At 36.8% G+C, this 6537-nt stretch overlaps 1 pseudogene; it reads left to right on the forward strand.

Annotated features, from left to right (window-relative positions):
- The first annotated feature begins 3139 nt into the window (after window positions 1-3139).
- On the forward strand, window positions 3140-3928 carry LOC122732330 (annotated as a pseudogene).
- The last annotated feature ends 2609 nt before the right edge of the window (window positions 3929-6537 follow it).

The raw sequence follows: 6537 nt of genomic DNA on the forward strand, positions 1-6537 counted from the left end.
TAGACCTTTTCTGCCAGCCTTCTAAGCTGTCTTTGGCTATAAAATGATCTAACCCCATCCTTTTGTGGGTTCTGCTGTTCCAAAAATTCTCTTATGGCATTATTTGGAGGGATTTGGAGGGATTGTGGGGAGAGGTCTGGAAAGTTACTGCCTTTCCTCTGCCATCTTGGCTCTGCCCCCTCTTTTTCTACTTAAAACAACTTTTAGGCAAGATCACGGGTTATAGGTAGTAACACAGCTGCATTTTCCCCAAATAACCCTCCAAACAACTTTAACATAACTCCTTAATTCAAATTTTGGAGTGACAGAGCCAAGAAAAGATCAGAGTGCAATAATTTTCCAGCCTAAGACAATGTGGGAGGTTAGCAGAAGAGTTTTGTGACATGAGGATGGAACCTGGCCCAACAGCAATAGAAGCAGCAACAACTTCTAGAACTTTCAGTTCAGAGGAGGTAAGGGGTTTGGACAACTGGTCAGAAAGAGTTTACAGAGGACCTTTTGCTGGCACTTGGTGAAGCTGGTGCTAATAGAACTCTATAGCCCATAAACAGTTCTGGGTCACAGTTCTGGAACAGAGTAGGTCAGCTATGGTTGGCCACAAGGGATCAAGGACCCTGTTTACAGCTCCAAGTCAAAGAGGAACAGTAACTAGCACATGTGGCTTCAAGGGACTAGGGGACCTAGTCATAGTTTCAGGGACAAAAGGGATGCTAGTGTTTATGGCTGAACAGAACATGGGCCCTTCCTGGGTAGTTGCCATAGTGCAAACTAGGAGAGCAGTGACCAAACCTTTCCATAGTTCACAGCACCTTGGAAGCACTTAAAACTTAAAGACCCCTAAGATCTAACTGAAAAAATTATAACAAAGAACCTAAAGTTTAGGACAGTTCCTCCCCACCATCAAGTGAGTGGAGCCTAACTTTAACATAAAGTTCAAAATTAAGAAATAGGCTGAAAAAATGAGCAAAGTAACCTTGATCATAAAAAAGCTATTATAGTATCATGGAAGAACAAGTTATAAACTCAAAAGTAAACAACAAGGGGCAGCTAGATGGCACAGTGGATAGAGCACCGGCCCTGGAGTCAGGAGTACCTGAGTTCAAATCCGGCCTCAGACACTTAACACTTACTAGCTGTGTGACCCTAGGCAAGTCACTTAACCCCAATTGCCTCACTAAAAAAAAAAAAAGAAAAAAAAAAAGTAAACAACAATGTGCAAAGAGCTACAAAAAAATCCTCAAAGAAAATTGGACCCTCAGCCTAATAAGAATTCCTGGCAGAATCAAAGAAAGAGATGAGTGGAAGAGGAAAATGTTAGGAAAATAAGTGAGAATGATGCAAGAAAAATATGAAAACAGAATTAACAGCTTCATGAAAGAGGCACAAAATACAGAAGAAAAATAATAACTTAAAAATTGAATTGTCTTAATGATAAAAGTAGCACAAAAATTCACTGAAGAAAAGAACTGCATAAAAAGAAGAATCAGCCAAATGGGAAAAGATATATAAAAACTCATTGGAGAAAATAATTCTTTAATAATTAGAATTGATCAAGTGGAAGCTAATGATTCTATAAGGAATTAAGGAATCATAAACAAAGTAAAAAAAGAAAATAATAGGTGAGAAAATGAAATATTTGATTAGGAAAAAAAAACAACTGACATGGAAAAAAGTTAGAGGACAGGTAATTTAAAATTATAAGATTACTTTAAAACAATTATTTTAAATAAGACCCTAAAACATATTTCAAGAAATTATCCAAAAAATGACTCTAATATCTTACATCCAGATGGTAAAATAGATATTGAAAGAATCCACTGGTTATCTTCTGAAAGAGACCTTAAAATGAAAACTGAAAAGATTATTATATTCAAATTCCAGAGCTTCAAGGTCAAGGGAAAAATATTGCAAGCATCCCAAAAAAACAGTTAAAATAATGGGAACCCAATCAGGATAACACAAGATTTCGCATCTTCCATGTTAAAGGAGCAGAAATCTTGGAATATGATATTCCGAAAGGCAAAGGTATTAGAATTATGATCAAGAATTTCCTACTCAGCAAAATTGAGTATGATCCTAGAAGGAGAAACATAGATATTTATTAAAATATAGGACTTTAAGCATTCCTGATGAGAAGACTAAAGCCAAATAGAAAATATGACAGACACTAGACTCAAGAAAAGCATAACAAAGTAAACATAAAAGAGTAATAATAAGAGACTCAATAAAGTTAAACTGTATACATTCCTATATGGGAAGATGACACATGTAACTTCTAAGAACTTTATCATTGTTAGGACAGTTAAAAGTCTACATAAACAGATGGTATGAGTTTGAGTCAGTTCTTTTGAGGGGATCACCAAAAATAAAGGAGTGAGGAAAGGGGATGCGCTGGGAGAAGGGGAAAATTAGAGATAGAATGGGGAAATTTTTCTCACATAAAAGCTGTTCAAGGAAGAGCTTTCATAGTGGATGGGTAAATGGGAGGGACTGATGGGTGATGCTTTAGCTTCACTCTCATTTGGATTGCTTCAAAGAGGTAAAAATATATGTGTATATGGATATATGTATTTGTGTATGCATGCATGCATCCATCCATATGTCCATCCATTCATCCATACATCCATACATACTCAATTGGATATATAAATATATATTACCCAATATGAAAATGAGAAGTGAAGGGAAAGAGATGGGGGAGTGGTAAAAGGAAGGGCATATTAAGGGAAGCAGTGTTAGAGGTAGGAAAATATAAAAAAACCAGTAAATAACTGTAAATGTAAATGTGGTGACCTTACCCATAAAACAGAGGAGATAGTAGAATGGATTCAAAATTAGAATCCAACTTCATATTGTTTATAAGAGACATACTGGAAAGATACTCACAGAATTTAAAGGGCTGGAGCAAAATCTAATATGTTTTAGTTGAAGTAGACAAAAATGCAATGCTAATAATCATGATCTTGGACAAAGCAAAAACATATCTAATTTAAAAAGTTAATTCTCAGGGGGCAGCTAGGTGGCACAGTGGATAAAGCACTGGCCCTGGATTCAAGAGAACCTAAGTTCAAATCCAGTCTCAGACACGTGACCCTGGGCAAGTCACTTAACCCTCATTGCCCCCCCCCCTCCTAAAGTTAATTCTCTTTCCCATGGCACATCTCGAACAGGAAGCTGTGCAAAGATGAAGCTCAATATCTCTTTCCCAGCCACTGGCTGTCAGAAACTCATCAAAATTGATGATGAGATAAAGCTACAGACCTATTATGAGAAACAGATGGCTACTGAAGTTTCTGCTGATGCTCTGGGTGAAGAATGGAAGGGTTATGTGGTCTGTATCAGTGGTGGGAATGACAAACAAGGCTTCCCCATGAAGCAGGGTGTTTTGGCTCACAGACGTGTCTGCCTGCTGCTCAGTAAGGGCCATTCTATCACTCTAGAAGAACTGGAGAAAGAAAATGTAAATCTGTTAGGAGCCATATTGTAGATGCTATCTGAGTGTCCTCAACTTGGTTTTTGTGAAGAAAGGTGAGAAAGATATACCAGGACTGACAGATACAACTGTACCTCATCACCTGGGGCCCAAAAGAGCTAGCAGAATCCGCAAGGTTTTCAACTTGTCCAAAGAAGATGATATCTAGCAGTATGTTGTGAGAAAGCCTCTCTACAAGGAAGGTAAGAAACCCAGGACCAAGGCTCCTAAAATTCAGTGCCTGGTGACTCCCTGTGTTTTGCAGCACAAACATAGACAAATTGCTTTGAAGAAGCAGTGTACCCAGAAGAACAATGAAGAAGCAGTAGAATATGCCAAGCTTTGGCCAAGAGAATGAAGGACAGGAAAGAAAAATGACAGGAACAAATTGCTAAGAGATGTTGATTGTCTTCCCTGAGAGCCTCCACCTCCGAATCTGAGTCCAGTCAAAAATAAAATTTCTAAAACTATGTTAGAAATAAATAACTTTTGGTAAAAAAATAAAAGAGTTAATCAGTGAAACAACATTTTGTCAAAAGGCATCATATCATGAAATAATATCAGACATTATTACAGCAAGTTTCTCTAATAAAGACCTCATTTCTCAAATACTGAATATAGAATTGAATAATGTTTTTTTTTTAAATAAGAGCCATTACCAAATTGATAAATGGCCAAAGCATATGAACAGGCAGCTATCAGAAGAATATATTAAAGCTATCTATAGTCATGTAAAGAAATGCTCAAAATCAAATATGCTAATTAAATAAATGCAAATTGAAACAACTCTAAGGAACCTCCTCACACCTATCAGAAATGACAAATGCTAGAAAGGATGAGGAGAAATAGGTACACTAATAAGCTGTTGGTGGAATTGTGAACTGATCCTACCATTCTGGAGAACAATTTCTAACTATACTTAAAAGGTTATAAACCTATGCATACAATTTGACACAGTAATACTACTACCAAGTCTGTACCCTGAATAGAAAAGAAAAAGCAAAAGGATCTATAGGTGCAAAAATATTTATAGCAGCTCATTTTGTGGTGACAAAGATTTAGAAACTGAAGGGATACCCATTAAATGGGGAATGGCTGAACAAGTTGTCACATATGATTGTGATGGAGTACTATTGTGCTATAAGAAATGACAAGGAAGGTGGTTTCAGGAAAAAAAAAACATGGCAAGAAAAATATGAATGAATACAGAGTGAAGTGAGAAGAACTGACAGATGATTGTGCGAAGTAAGAGCAATTTTGCAATGATGATTGATTATGAAAGACAGCACTCTAAACAGCAAAGTCAACTTTGAAGAGGAAAAAGAGAGCTATATCTATATCATCTACCTAATCTATCTATCTATCTATCTATCTATCTATCTATCTATCTATCTATCTATCTATCTATCTATCTATCTATCATCTATCTATCAGAACCAGGCAACCTTACTGATATGTATTCTAAGGGACAGAGAGCCCCAGTGCACTGATTATGGATTCCACTTCTTTTTTCTTCTCCTGCCTCCCTGAATCAGTACAGCTTCTTGGAGCAATACCACAGCTGGATACTTCCCAATCTCTACCTATCTATACTCTGAGGATATTATCCATATATAGGGGAGACCAGATCTGAAATTTCTGAAACATCAAATCTCACTCTTGGAAGAATCTTAACAAGAATCTAGTTCAGGTCCTACTACATCATTTCCAATCGGTGGTCATCCATTTTCTCTCAGAAGACCTCCAATTGGTGGAGGAGAACCCATTACTTCCTTTTTTTTTTAAGTGAGTCAATTGGGGTTAAGTGACTTGCCCAGGGTCACACAGCTAGTAAGTGTTAAGTGTCTGAGGCCGGATTTGAACTCAGGTACTCCTGACTCCAGGGCTGGTGCTCTATCCACTCTGCCACCTAGCTGCCCCGAACCATTACTTCCTAAATCAGTCCTTTCCACTTTATAACAATGACAACAACAATAATAATTATCATTTATATAATATATTATGGTTTATAAAATGCTTTATATAAGTCATCGTGGTTACAACAACCCTTTAGAGGAGTTGCTATGTTGTCCCTACTTTATAGATGAAGAAACCAAGGCTAACTTAAATGTCTTGTGCAGGGTCACACAGCTAGCAAGTGCCTGAAATAGGATTTGAATTCCATTCTTCCTGACTACAAGTCCAGTCTTCTATCAATTACTCCACTTTTTTACAACTCTTTTATTTAGGAGTATTTCTTTCTCGTCATCAAACATAAATTTTCCCCTGCAAATTCCACTTCCCCCTCCTGGTTATTCATACAACTGAAATCTTGTCAAATATGAAAGTATAACTATCATGTCCCTCATGTCCTGAGCCTTCTAGAACATTACCAAAGTGTAATATATAAACCCCGGATGATAGAAATAGCCATGCATTTGACTCTTGTACCAGACAGAAACGATACTAAATCTCATGTACAATTACTGGATTCATTATCATTTTGGGGTAGTCCTAGTTCATACTGGAGCTAGGGTCAAGGATAGATATATTAAAGTGTTGAAGGATTCCTGTAATTCAAGGAATGCCTGAATCCAAGAAAGATAAGTTCAAGAAGCCCTTTGATGAGCTTTTGGATAGAGAGGACATTCAAGATTTGATAGGGAGGAGTAGAAAGTGTACAGTAATGCTAAAGGTTCATGTTGCTGTAGACGTTTTTGGGAATTGTAAGAATGTCATTCTTATTAGAATGGACATAATGAGAAATAGCACGCAAGAGCTTTCTGTTAATTTTTATTAAAATGTTCCCTTACATATCACCTGATTTTTAAGCAGTTGTCACTTTTTCTTCAGGCTCTAAGTTAAGTTGGATAGCTTCATTATATATCAGATGCATAAGTAAAAGGAAATATTACACACATCCTGTAGAATAGCAAAGAATTTTCTGATTCACAAGCAAGTGAAAACAGACTGCCGAAGGTCATGCAATAGGGCAGATAGAGTAAGAGGAGGGGGAGAAAACATAGTTCTAAATGATTGAAAGCTCTGCCTATTCCAGAAAGATTAAAAAAAAAAAGTCTCTTTGA

The sequence above is a fragment of the Dromiciops gliroides genome, chromosome 6 (assembly GCF_019393635.1).
Source record: "Dromiciops gliroides isolate mDroGli1 chromosome 6, mDroGli1.pri, whole genome shotgun sequence".
NCBI classification, from domain to species: Eukaryota; Metazoa; Chordata; class Mammalia; order Microbiotheria; family Microbiotheriidae; genus Dromiciops; species Dromiciops gliroides.